This window comes from Gavialis gangeticus, unplaced genomic scaffold, assembly GCF_001723915.1.
Source record: "Gavialis gangeticus isolate Ggan-Ray unplaced genomic scaffold, GavGan_comp1, whole genome shotgun sequence".
NCBI lineage: Eukaryota > Metazoa > Chordata > Crocodylia > Gavialidae > Gavialis > Gavialis gangeticus.
In genome coordinates this window covers 3,226,495-3,239,770 of record NW_017729014.1, presented here as the reverse complement: position 1 = coordinate 3,239,770, position 13,276 = coordinate 3,226,495, and the positions used below count along the sequence as shown (strand labels likewise).

General features: G+C 47.5%; 1 long non-coding RNA gene across 1 annotated transcript in view; it reads right to left on the bottom strand.

The window, feature by feature from the left end:
- Nucleotides 1-6,537, bottom strand: part of LOC109293888 — an 18,197-nt gene extending 11,660 nt beyond the window's left edge. The window contains exon 1 of the long non-coding RNA XR_002096419.1: nt 6,408-6,537. This is a non-coding gene — a long non-coding RNA (uncharacterized LOC109293888). The remainder of the gene's footprint in view (nt 1-6,407) is intronic.
- Nucleotides 6,538-13,276: the final 6,739 nt, after the last annotated feature.

Here is a 13,276-nt window from a genome sequence, read left to right as displayed (position 1 = left end):
CCCATGACTGCCCTGCCTAGCCCCAGCTCCTGGCTCTTTAAAAGAAAGCCCGACTCACCGGCTGATGCCAGCTGGGGGCAATCCCTGCTGCCCCCCACTGCCCCAATGCCATATGGTGGGGCTCTGCCATGAGCCTCCCAACCTCCGCCCACTCTCCCAGCCCCACCCCCATAGCTGCCCTGCCCACCCCAGGTCCTGGCCCTTTAAAAAAATAAAAGCCCCAACTCACTGACTGCTGCAGTGGCCTTGAGGCTTCTGGAGGCTCGTGACAGAGCCCTCCATGCAGGGCAGGGCAGTGGGGGATAGCAGGGATCACCCCCACAACCTGACAGTAGCCAGTGTGTGTGGGCTTTTTTTTTTTTTTTTTTTTAAAGGGCCGGGAGCTGGGATGGGTGGCGCAGGAATGGGGGGCAGCTGGGAGAGCAGTCAAGGGGCTCATGGCAAAGCCCCCCACATGGCTTGGAGAAGCAGGGGGCAACAGGGATCACACCCCCCCCCCACTTAACAGCAGCTGGTGAGTGTGGGGCTTTTTTTTAAAGAGGCGGGAGCTGGGAGAGTGGACAGGGCAGCCATTGAGAGCGGGCAGGGGATGGGGCCGATTCAGAGATTTGGCCAATTCAACTGCAGCCGAATCTCCAAATCAGATTCAGCCGAATAGATTCAGGACAGTGATTCAAATCACTGATTCAAATCACTGTCTCTCAAATCAGCCGAATCTGAATCCGAAGCAAATACTAGCCGCTTAGCACAGGCCTAGAAAACACCCATCACTCCTGGTGAAGGCAGAAAAAGGAACACCTTTGTGGGAAATGAGCTAGATTACTAGTAGGCTGGAGAGTCTTTCTCCTCCCCCTGCCCCATGCTGTAAGTGTCTCCAAGGGAATGTATGAGGGGAAGTGGAATGGAAGTTTTCTCCAACTTCCACTGCTCCGAGGGGAGAGGAGGGAAAGGGTGGTCCACCAGCCAGCTCTCCAGTGCTGAAAACAAAGGCAAACTGGAAGCCTTTTGAAGTGTGCTGCATAGGTCCTGGGGTTCAGAGGTGTGATTTTAAAATGCCATTTTTGTGCAAAGCCAGCACAAAAAGTGTGGAAAAGCTGTGGTATGCTGGACACTATTTTCATGCAAACCCTTTTTTGTGTGACAAAGGCCACGTTCCTTTAATCTGATGGTTGCATAAAGTCCTATCAAAGGCCACGAAAATGCTTTGAACATTTTCTACTTTGAAGCTCTTTTTGAGTTTAAATCCAGGACAAGAGAATCTCTTTTCAGGGAAATAACCTAGATTTGTCATGGCACATTTTGACATATATTTATGGTCTCTTGATCTATTTCTGTGCTAAAAATAGCTCTTCAGTTTCTCATTAAATAAGAATTCACAACATAGACAAAAAGAAGAAAAAAATGCAGAGGAAATGAGCAATTATTGCTCATACGTATGCTGAGGACAAACCATCTGGGTGAGAATTTCCAGATATTTAGGAGAATATGGTGGTAGCTGTACAATTGCTTCAACATCAACAAATAACATTGGTACAGTCCTAAAGGATGGCTCCAAAGGCCAGTGATGGAAAATACGGATTCAGTCTGGCTTAAATAAGAAGAAACTGAAAAGAGGTCTCCCCCACCCCCCGGAGGCTGTGTTGTGGCCTGGGTCATGTTTTTCTTATTTAATGGTCTATGCCCCATCATGGTAGATGCTGTAGGGAGTTGGTCACATGAGAAGAAGAGCTGGCACTCATGGGCCCTACTGTTGGCTAACTGAGCCCGGGGCAATGAGCCAATGGAAAATAAGCTCCTGCTTAACCGACAGACAAAGCCCCTCCAGGTGAGGTTTTTGGAGCAGTGAGAGGGGATGGGGAGCAGGGCTTTGAATGCAGATTTGCAAACCCAGAGCTGTGACCAGCACGAAGGCAGATACAAAAGTACAAAAAAACCAAAGCTGTAAAACAGAGCTGTTTTGTGTATTATCTTGCAACAGGTTAGTGTATAACAGTAGTCACTGGGGTATGTTTTCATAAGCAAAGAAACCACCTCCTATCACAGGCAAAATCCTTTCCAGAGCACTGAACTGGAATGACAGATTAATTGCACATATCATATTTATAATATTGCCGCTGCAATCTTCTGTGGGATTCTGTCACAGGCAGGGAAGGGGTGGATTAGTTCAGCTATGTGTTAGATCAGGATATAAACAGTAATCAGCCAGAAAGAGTTAAGGGGCAAAACGGAGAGTATGAACCTAAATCACCAACTATAAATGAAACAGGGCCGGGGTTAACCCTTTCAAAATATAGTACATCATACCCAGCATCTGCTGGCCCAAGGGCCCATAGGCATTTTGCCTTTTACCATCTCCAAAGCACTCCATCCCAAAGGAGGCAGGTACTTAAAACCTCCACTAACACTTCTTGCTAAGTAGCTCACCCCACATAGGATATCCCCAGTTTCATACATGCAGGCAGGCACATGGCTGTTACCTCAGTTATGGTTCTGAAGGAGACACTTGGGTCCTGAACAAACCCTAAATGCTGCAAGTTCAGCTCAGGGATGTCTTATCACAGCAGCTCCCAAACTGTGAGTCGCAACCCCAAATGGGGTCACAATATCAGCGGATGGGGTTGGGGGATGGGGGCAGCTGTGGTTGCAAGTGAGGGGCCATGCTGAGGAAATGGGGCCATAAAAGGGGGTCATGCTGAGGAAAAGTTTGGGAAGCACTGTCTTATCACGTGTTGAGCTGCATGGGACTCCAGCAACTACCACCAGGCAGAGGGTAAGACCTGCAAGAGGCTGCTCTGCTTAAACCAGCCTGCAACAGCAGCCTTAACCCGGCTGACAGACTGAGGAGGGAAATAATAAGAAATAAGAGTAAAGACATGAGATAAGAACTGGGAAGCAGAGATGCTGCTTCTTTAAGAGAGCGCTGGGTCTGACTTAGTGAGGAGGTGTTAATTGAGAAAGGAGTTGCCCCTGGCATGCAAATGGTTAGGGAATAGAGGAGGCTGCGGACACTGAGAAAGGGGCAGGAAGCTGCGCAGTGGAGGGAGGCACCGGGTGCTCCAGGCCCAGACAGCATGGAGGGTGCGGCAAGTGCAGCCCGACGGCAACAGTAGCACCCAAGGGAAGAGAGCTGTGAATAGTCAGCGGCCAAGACAGCTGCAGGAAAGACAAGCCTAGAAGCGGCAAGCTGGTGAGAGGGTTGCAAGCAGCAGGGAGGCTGCGCTTCCAGAGAGGCACTGAACGCAGCAGGGAGAGCAGCTGTTAAAGGGATGCTGTCCCTGGCATTTCAGCGGTCCGGCTGAATGCATTACTGGGCACCCTGGAAAGGATTAAGACAGGCAGAAAAGGCGGCGGCCTTTGTTACAGAAATTAAACACAGTAGTGCTGGAGCTAGACCCCAGAGGGTCTCAAGAAAGGCCATCTTCAATGTAAAGACTATGACTGTATGTTGGGATTGAGCCCTAGAAATATACAAAGTAGTAATGTGGTACTTGCTTATCTCTCTAAACTAGAATACTGAAGTACCATCAAGTCGTGGCAGGTGTAGTACAAAGGGAGTCCAGGAACAGGTCATCAGGACTGTGCCTCCCCGTGCCTGCCACGGCCTAAAGTCCAGCTGCAGGAGGAGGGGAGTATTATGCAGCCCTGAAGGGCTGATCACTCAGATTTTCCTATGCTAACTGTGCCCCATTTGACCACCCTATAAGTCTCATTACTGAACTGGGGGACCAAGATGGTCTGGCAGCTTTCCATCCCATGAAGTGCAAAAGAAGTAACCAAGCCCACTGGCAGCAAATGGTAACAACAGGATTTCATTCTAGTTTGACCTAATTTTGAGCTACCCCCACATAAATCTTGCATAATGGGGTTCATGTCTACCATAGTTCAGCCGTGGATTATTTTTCTATCTCCCTCTAATTCTGAGCACTTGTCAGCAGTAGCAGTGCTGAGGCCCCGGTTACAATTTTTTTATATCTTAAAGGAAATGTAGAATAAATTATTGGAACCCATCACCTTTTTGTGTGCAGGCTCTGATTAGACAGTGGTGCCATGTTTCAAAGATAACTCTTGTACATCATCCCTCTTGGATTTATTGGAACACAATGTCTGGTTTTGTGGCTTTATCATTCTTTGTACCAATTCTCTTTTTCCCTTTCGGTAACTAATAGAATGCATTTCCCAGCAGCCATTGTTTCATTTATAGAACCTTCAGTCTGGTTTTGATTGAGTGCACTTAATATAGTTGTTCATGTTGTATAAAGGTTTTTGAATCTGATATTTGACAGCCTTGATCTTCAAGGAATCCATTAAGTTAGGGCAGTTATATTTCCAGGTATTGTTCCCATTAAAACAGCTTTTTATCAAGTCAGTCACACATTTTCAGTATGATATGCAGGAAGAGTTGGAAGTAATAAAGACTTCCAAATTTGGAAGAACTTTGGAAGAACTTTGCTGTATTTTATGTAAATGTTAATAGCCAGAAAGGGACATTCTCCAGGAAGCAATAGGTTATACTTTCCTAAAGAGAGAGAAAAGACAGTGTATGGAAACTATTTCCAGCAGTGACCCAATATGTTCATTCAGTTTGTTCTATCAGGAAGATAGATCTTTCAGCCCCCTTCCTCAGACTTAAATGAACTTGTACAGCAGCTGGTTTAGTAATGCATGGCCCTTGGGTTCACCTCTGGATGGAATCAGTTCAGGTGGAAAGCCTTTCAAACTAGATAATTCGGTATTTATAAACTTCATAGGAGAGTGTGATGGATGAGCTCTCTTTAAAATGATGTCCCCTCCAATCTAATAGGTCTGTGTAATTTATTTTTGAAAGGAGTTGTCCCAGCATCCTCTGACAAGCACTGGGGCCCTCAAGCAGGGCTATTTGCACTTGATGGGATAGAAGTTGATCCTAGCCTAATGAAAAAAATCATGCCCAAGGATTAGTGCAGGTGTGTGTACCAATGTAACACTTCTGAACATCCCCCAAGTGTTCAGCAAGGACTCTGAGAGAACAATCCTATTATTACTCATATACAATTATTTCTCCTTCTCGCTTTCCTCAAGGCACTTTCCTCCTGGTCTGCTAAGCCAGCCTTTCTCTGCCTTGCCAGTGCAAGCGGAGTTTTGATGCTTGCATTCAGCCTGTGTGCTGTTAATGTTGAAGGGTTGGCTTTACATTATTTCCCATATTGGTGGTCTTGTTAGGAAAATGGACATATTTACCTTCCAGCCAGAGCAGGCTGATGAAGCTGCAGAAGCTGGCATCCAGAGTCATCAGCCAGTTCCAGTGCAGAAATCTAAAAGGCGAGAAGAGGCCTGGCTATATCTGGTTCACAGAGATTGTATAAGTGGCACACTGCCATGCCTATGGCATAATGAGGAGAAAGAAGGGCAGCATAATGACTCAGATGCCACATGGCACCTCTACAGTGAACCTGCTTGAGGTATCATAAACTCCTTGCAAAGTCTGAATACCAAAGCAGTCACAACTCTAAGAAACAAACTGCCTCTTTTGGGGGGGTGAGGGAGCTGTTTGTTTTTCTCCCCCTGCATAAAAAAAATCCATGAATCTTTAAAAGAAAAAAAAAGTACATCTGGGTCAACACATCAGGCTGCTTTTCAGCAATATAGGTCATGGAGATCCCATAATTCTGATGTGCCCCTCTGCAGGGTTTAGTCTTCATCTCTAAAGCCCTTTTGCTCCAGCCCAAGGTGCCTCTCTTTGCTGCTGCTGCTTATTCTGCTAAACTCTTATTTTTAGTTATTATGTAAAAACCTCACAATCAGTGAAAGTTCCTAAAAATAGTTAGAAGCAAAATGGAAAGTCAAAGCAGCTTCTTCCTCAAACTCATCATCATCAATATTATTATTATTACAGTAATGCATCATGGATCCCACTGCAACTGATAATCCACTGTTCCAGACCAGGCCATGTGTGATGTAAAGCCTTTACAATATAAATAAGCAGGCAGGGGTGGATCTGGCAGGAGGGGGGGAAAGGGAAGTGATGCAGTTACACCCTCCTTTGATTCCTGATCCACCTAAAGTTTAAAACCAACTGCCTGGCAATGGCATCAGCATTTCTATTCAGGAAGCAGTGGGAGAGTCAAATGACTTCATGGGTCATTGTAATCCGTCTTATTTCTTCTAAACTCTTAATTCCACAGAAGTTAATGACCCTTTGTCCTTTTTAATGGTTTTGATGTTCCACTAATCAAGCTATCCTTTCTTATGCAATTCTGCTGTCTGTTAGCTGCTCTTGGTAATTTAGGCTGCTTGCAGTTGTTTAAAAAAAACTGTGCTTTGCTGGAAGAAGTAGCTCCTTACTTTGACCCAACTCTGTAGCATCTGTATAGATCATGTGCTTCAGCAGGGCTTTTTTGGCAGTTTTAGTTAAAGCTGATTCAATCAACTGTGATGGGCTAGCTGGTAATGATTTAGCCCGGGGGTTTTGAAAGGATAAAAGATGACTGGAGGGCCTGGAATTCCCTTTCCGCACCAATCAGGCCCCAGAGACTCACCCTCCGTGTCCCCTGATTGGTAACCTGGGTCCCCTTGGGTCACCTGGAGGTGGATAAAAGGGGCAGCGCAGCTGACTCAAGAGAGACCAGCGAGGGACCACAAGGAAGGAGTTTCAAAGAGCTGGGTCAGCAGGGCAGGAGCAGTTGCCCCAGAAGCACCTGAAAGAGCAGGACCTGCAGGCAGCAGTGGGACCCTCAGCAGCGCGGCGTGTGGCCGGCAAGAGAGGCTCCTTGCTGGGCTCCAGGATCCCCTATGAGAGGCTGCGGCCAGCAGGAGAGGCTCCTCTGCTCCAGCAAGGATCTGAGCAGTGACCTGAGAGGTTCCCAGCTCTGCTTCCAGCTCCTCGAATCAGAGGCCAGGCAGCTCAGGTGAGGCTGGGGCTCCGGGAAGGTCAAGACCCCTAGCAGGCTAGAGCAGTGCCAGCACTGGTGGCTGTGTGGTAGCATTTCTGCGTCCCAGAAGGGAGATCTGAGTTCAAGTCCTAGCTGGGCTGAATTGGGGTGAGTGAAGTGACAGGGGGAAGCTCTTGTTGCAGTGGAAAGTGGTCATTGTGTTTTCCCTCTCCCACCCCCCACTTCCAGGTACCTAGGCCCTATATTTCTCGTTATTTGACATTTTGTATTTTGTGCCTTTTATATTTCGCTCACCAGTATTGTTCGTTCTGCTGTTTGTGTTTTATATTTTGTTAACAGTCTTTTGTCAACTGGATGAACATGTCTATGACTGTAAGTGTCTAACCTTTATTGAATCCTGCCCCCTCAGGGCGTTGTAGGGTCACCTATACCCCCTGGTTTATACTGGTTATGTTTCCAGTACTGTTCTCTCATTAAAAGGTTTATGGTTAAGTCCCCATTGGGGATCTGGCTCTGCTCTATAGGAGGAGGAGGGTCTCTACAACTCCCACAGTACTTGTGCACTTGCCCTGATCTCTTCAATTGGAGAGGGGGTACATCTTGGAGTACCGTCCGGGTTACACAACTATTAGATAAAAGCCCCACTAAAGTGCCCAATCTGTACAGACATCGAGCAGGCCAGGTCCAACTAATGCATTGCCTCTTCTGAGCATGTGCTGGGCTCTCAAGTGGGCTTTTTTTTTGTTATTTTTTGTGCTTTTTTGTTTTTAATGTCTGCAAACAGCCTTAGTTCCCAGTTCACAGCTCTGCAAACTGTTTTTAACTCTAGCTAAAATCATTAACTTAGATGCGGAAGTAATGTTCAGTGAAGCATTGGATGCACTGCCAAGGTGCTCAAGAAAGCTAGCTTTTTGTTTTATGAATCTAAAAAAGAGAGGGTTTTTTTACATGGTTTCATTAGTCCTGTAGTCATTATCTTTTGATAATTTTACCTTATTTGTATATTTGTATGCACAATGAATGGTATAGCAAATTCATGCACATTCCAATAAAATTGTATTGTGTTGTGCCATCTGCCCCCTCTTTTCAAAATCCTAGATCTGCCCATGTAAGCAGAGCACAAAGGGAAGAGCATTTTGCTGGTGGAGACCTCAGCCAGAGAAGCACACCCAGCTTTATTGCCTCTGTGCTGAAAAACTTTTTCCAACAGGAGCTCCAAAAATGAACTAAACTGTAACCGTGGAAAATCTGGGTTGCCCACATGGTTCACTGTATAGATTCCAGCAGCCTTCCCCTTCAAAAGGGGCACTACAAATATGCGGCATATGTTTTGCTGCTGTCCCTCCTGCAGTAATTATCATGACAGTGCTCTGATGGTCAAATCGCCCTTTATCAATAGGAATCTTTATCCCCCTTTGGCCAGCTAGTTCGAACACAGATGGTATACAAACAGGAGCTGGGGAGGTTCAGACTCTTTTGTGCTGACACAGGTATCTCTGCAGTCCTTTCATGCCTCTTCCCCAGGAAGCAGGATGGCTTATTTGTTAGGAGCATGATGCCAACTTTCTGAACTTAAATAAGGCAGCCTGGGCAGCAGTAGGTTTATGTATGCGAGGGCAGTTTCAACACTGAATTTTCTTCTTCCTCTTGCTTAACTGATAGCAGTGCAATGTGCATGGGCTTGGATGTGACACCTCCCAGCCCAGAGATTTGTGTACCAGGCCTCCTGATGCACTCAGAAGTTTCTATTGCCAGTCAGACCCCACTCTGAGGCCAAGAGCCCAGGTATGTAGGACTCCTTTATTAAAGGGAAAGGAAGAGAATTATCTCTGTATTCAAATAATTGCTGGGAACATGAGAGTGGAATGACAGTGAGAACGTGTGCTTTCCATTCTCACATGAGGTTAGAGCTTGTGCACAGCTTCTATGGAGTTGGCAAACTTTCCTTTCTCAATTTGTTTGGGTTTTTTTAAGTTGCAAGAACTGCTGAATTCCAGAATTCATCTGGGTCTAAAACCAGGTGTATTAAAATGCCATCAAGGGTGAGAAAGAGAACTTGGCTGCAAGGGCTCAGAAAAATCATTAGCTTGGAAGAAGGTTCCCATCTTCTAGCAAACCCCCACCCCATCCTTGGGCTCCCTTTGCTTTGGGTCTACAAATCAAACCTTCTCAGATTAAACTGTTTCTCCTTTCAGGTGATTACCTGCCATTTTCTGTATAAGGAAAATAATTAGTGTCATTTCCCCATTCATCTGCTCCATTCCCGAATGCTGTGAATTAGAACTTAACATAATGCTGATCATGTCTATAATGGTCTGTCACTTAAAGAATAATCTGGTTGTCTTAAAGCTAATGTATAATTATTACCAGCAAATATTTCTTTAGTAGGAAGCCAAATGTCTCTCCAGGGGAAACTTCTAGTGTTTTTAAGATGCAGTTCCTCTAATAAGGAAAAATGTATTTCAAACACCACTAAATGGAACGCTGCAAATGCCCCTGGCTTGGGACCTTCCTATGTGTGCCATAAAACTTCAAGTGACACTTCTGGGTGGCAATGAGAATCCGCAGGAAATTGAAAGGTCAGTAGTCCACAACCTGCAAGTAAATGTGGCGATAATCTGTCGTGAACTGCAACCAAAGACTTTTCAGCCCTTTTTGCTGTTTGCCATTTCTAACTCTACCTGGGCACTAGGGGTTATAAGGGCTGAGGGTTCCTCTCTGGGGAATGGTTTAGGGAGAGTACTGTAAATCAGAAGAAATTCTGCCTTAATTCATCTCCCAGAGCAGAGGATGTTTTACTCTGAATGCTTTTGCTAAACTAAGGGGTTCTGTCCTGCCAGATTCTTTATGTTGTCCACATGCAGGCCTTGTCACAAAGCATTCTTTCTACAAAATGCAAACATTAGCAGGGCTGTGTCTCTCTCTCACTCACACGGGTGTAAAGTAGGGTTGTGCGAAGCTTCGGGTGGTGATGCAATTCGGAGGAGATTCGGCCCGATTCGGTGGCTGAATCTCCAAATCCAAATCGAATCAGGGGACCAATTAAAAAGTCCGAATCAACTCAAATCTCTCCAAATCTTCGGAAAAGATTTGGAGAGCTTTGATGATTCGGGCAGTCCCTGGTGGCTGCAGCAGGGAGCTGCAGCCAGCTCGGAGCTGGTAAGTACTAGGGGCAGGGGAGGGGGGCTGGGAGAGGAGGGAGAGACCATGGGGGGACCCCTGCCAGCCACCAGCCCCCTGACCCCTGGCCGCTCCCCCAGCCTCTCCACGGGTGCTGCCCCCCCCATCTCCCAGCCTTTCAAAGAAAAACCCCGGTGCTCACCAGGTGCTGCCGGGTGTCGGGGGGGACAATTCCTGCTGCTCCCCAATGCCCTATGCTGTATGGGGGGCTCTGCAGAAGCCCCCCACCCCCTCCACCAGCCCCCCACTATGGCTGCCCTGCCCAATTCGACTCCAGCCCTTTAAGAGAAAAAAAACAAGAAAAGCCCTGGGATTCGTTGCTCCTGCGGCAGCCTCAGGCCTTCGGGGGGCTCCTGCAGAGCCCCACACATGGTGTGGGGCAGCAGGGATCGCCCCCCACTGGCAGGAACGTTTGGTCTGCGGGGGGGGTTTCAGGGGGGTTCTTAAAGGGCCGGAGTCGGAGTGGGTGGGGCAGTCATGGGGGTGGGGACTGAGGCATCGTGGGGAGTAGCCCGCCACGCAGCAGGGGACAGTGGAGATCACCCCCCACCCGGCAGCACCTGCTGATTCAGGGCTTTTTTTTTAAACAAGTGGCAGGAGCTGGGGCGGGCGAGGAAGCCATTGCTGGGCTTGGGGGGGATGGGCCTGGCTGATTAGGCCTAATCAATTCAGGACAGTGATTTTAATCACCAAATCAAATCACTGTCCCCCGACCCAGCCGAATCCGAAGCAAACACTACCCACTTCGTACAGGTCTAACGTAAAGCAGGAGGAGCTGGATGGAAGTCAGTTAAGTTACACTGCTTTATAGCCACAGGGAGAGCAGTAGACTTGCTATGCCTTGACCTTATCAAAGCTTTTGATATGGTCTCCCACAACAATCTTGCAAGCAAGCTAAGAAAATATGGGTTGGATGAATGAACTTTAAGATAGATAGAAAATTGACTGGATTGTTGGTCTCAGAAGGTAGGCATCAATGGCTCAATGTCTGCTTGGCAGCCGATATCAAGTGAAAAGTGAAGTGCCCCAGGGGTCAGTCCTGGGGACAGTTGTGTTCAGTGTATCTTCATCAGCGATCTGGAAGATGGCATAGAGTGCACCCTCAGCAAATCTGCAGATGACACCAAGCTGTGGGGAATAGTAGATACACTGGCAGGTGGGGCTGGGATTCTGAAAGACCCAGACAAATTGGAGGACTGGACCAAAAGAAATCTCATGAGGTGCAATAAAGACAAGTACAAAGTCCTCCACTTAGGACAGTACAATCCCATGCACCAGTACAGGCTGGAGATGGACTGGCTAAGCAGCAGCTCTGCAAACAGCACCTGGGGGTTACAGTGGACAATAAGCTGAATATGAGCAAACAGTGTATTTCTGTTGCCAAGAAGGCTAGTAGCCTACTGGGCTCCATTAGCAGGAATGTTGTCAGCAAATTGAGGGAAGTGGTTCTTCCCCTCTATTCAGCACTAATGAGGCCACATATGGAGTACTATGTCCAGTTTTGGACCCCCCACTACGGAAAGGATGTAGACAAATTGGTGAGTCCAGCAGAGGGTGATGAAAATGGTTAGGTGCTGGAGCACATGACTTCTGAGGAGACGCTGAGGGAACTGGACTTAGTTAGTCTGGAAAAGACAGGACTGAGATGGGATTTAATAGTAGCCTTCAACTACCTGAAGGGTGGGTCCGAAGAGGACGGAGCTGGACTGTTCTCAGTGGTGGCAGATGACAAAACAAGGAGCAATGGTCTCACTTTGCAGCAAGGGAAGTTTACACTGTATATTAGGAAAAACTCTCTCACAAGGAGGGTAGTAAAACGCTGGAACAGGCTACCCAGAGAGGTGGTGGAATCTCCATCCTTGGAGGGTCCTAAGTCTTGGCTCAACAAAGCCTTGGCTGGGATGCTAGAGTTGGGCATAGTCACAGGCAAATGGTAGAGGGGGCAGGAGGGGGGAGGGAGGGCATGTCCCCCCCTTGAGATTGGCCCCTGACTTGGCAGAACTCAGGGCGGGACAGTTTTTTTGCTGCACAGGCCAGTGGCATGTTGAGGGGGGAGAGGGGCACTAAGCCACGGCACAGAAGTGTAGGAGTGGATATGGGGCTTTTGGCCTACCCCTGGGCCCATCCACAAATTGTGCTCCCCCAGACTCAGAAGGCACCAGTCACCCCTGGGGATGGTCCTGCTTTGAGCAGGGAGTTGGATTCACTGACTTCCCGAGGTCCCTTCCAACCCTGTTTTTTTATGACTCTGTGAAAGCTGGTGCAAGTCTGGTAACCCCAGCTGGGAGTGGAAACCCCACATGCCTTTAAGCTAGCAGGTTAGATTTTTCACAGTGAGAGAGTTGTTCACCCCTGGACAAAAGAGTCAACACCCAGTAGAACAGAATGGGAGCAGTTTATACCCGCTTCTGCAGCGGCATAACTGACTATGCCAAACTGCAGGCAGAAGACTGCAACCCCCGCTGGCTCTTCTTCTAGAGCCTCAGGAAATCCTCTGGCCTCTCACTGGGAGAAGAGAATGCAGGGAGAAAAGAAGTGTTCTTACAGAGCCTACAAAGAGAGCCATCTCCTGAAGCAACCAGCCTGATCACAAAATACTGCAGAGATTTTACTCAGGGCTCTGCAGAAAGAGTATGTTTTGTATTCCCTGTTGATTGAACGAAAAAAAACAATTGTTCATTTATTTGTTTTAATTTGAGTGAAACATAAGCACCAGGCCATGCTGCCAGTTCCCTAAGACATGATTGATTACTGTTTGTGTTTTTCTCAATATATTATAATACATTTAGGAGATTATGGGTAAAAAACCTCTGAAAGCTAGGAGGGCAGAATTGAGCTCCATATTAGATATCCTACCCTATGCGCATAGAAATGACTTCGTTACCTCTTTTCGGCTGGAGTGGTTAGTCAAAATCCAGGGTCCCAGGACCTATTTCCACTAGTCAGCAAAGAAATTGGGCATCTTTGGCACAGTTCTGTTTGTCTGCCCCTCATTTAGGACTTCTCAGGGGGCCAATATAACTCTCTAGGGCTGCTTTCCTTTCCCATTCTGGCCACAAAGCCAGAAAGTGGAGTGGGAGCTGGAGCGCCACACACTGGGGCAGGAGCTGCCCAGCTGCAACTTCCCCCACCCCGTCTGGCTGGGTGTGTGGTGCCTGGCACACATCCCCATGGCCACTACACCTTTTTCCTGAACTATCTGCTGTTCAAATGAGTGCAGCAGGGGC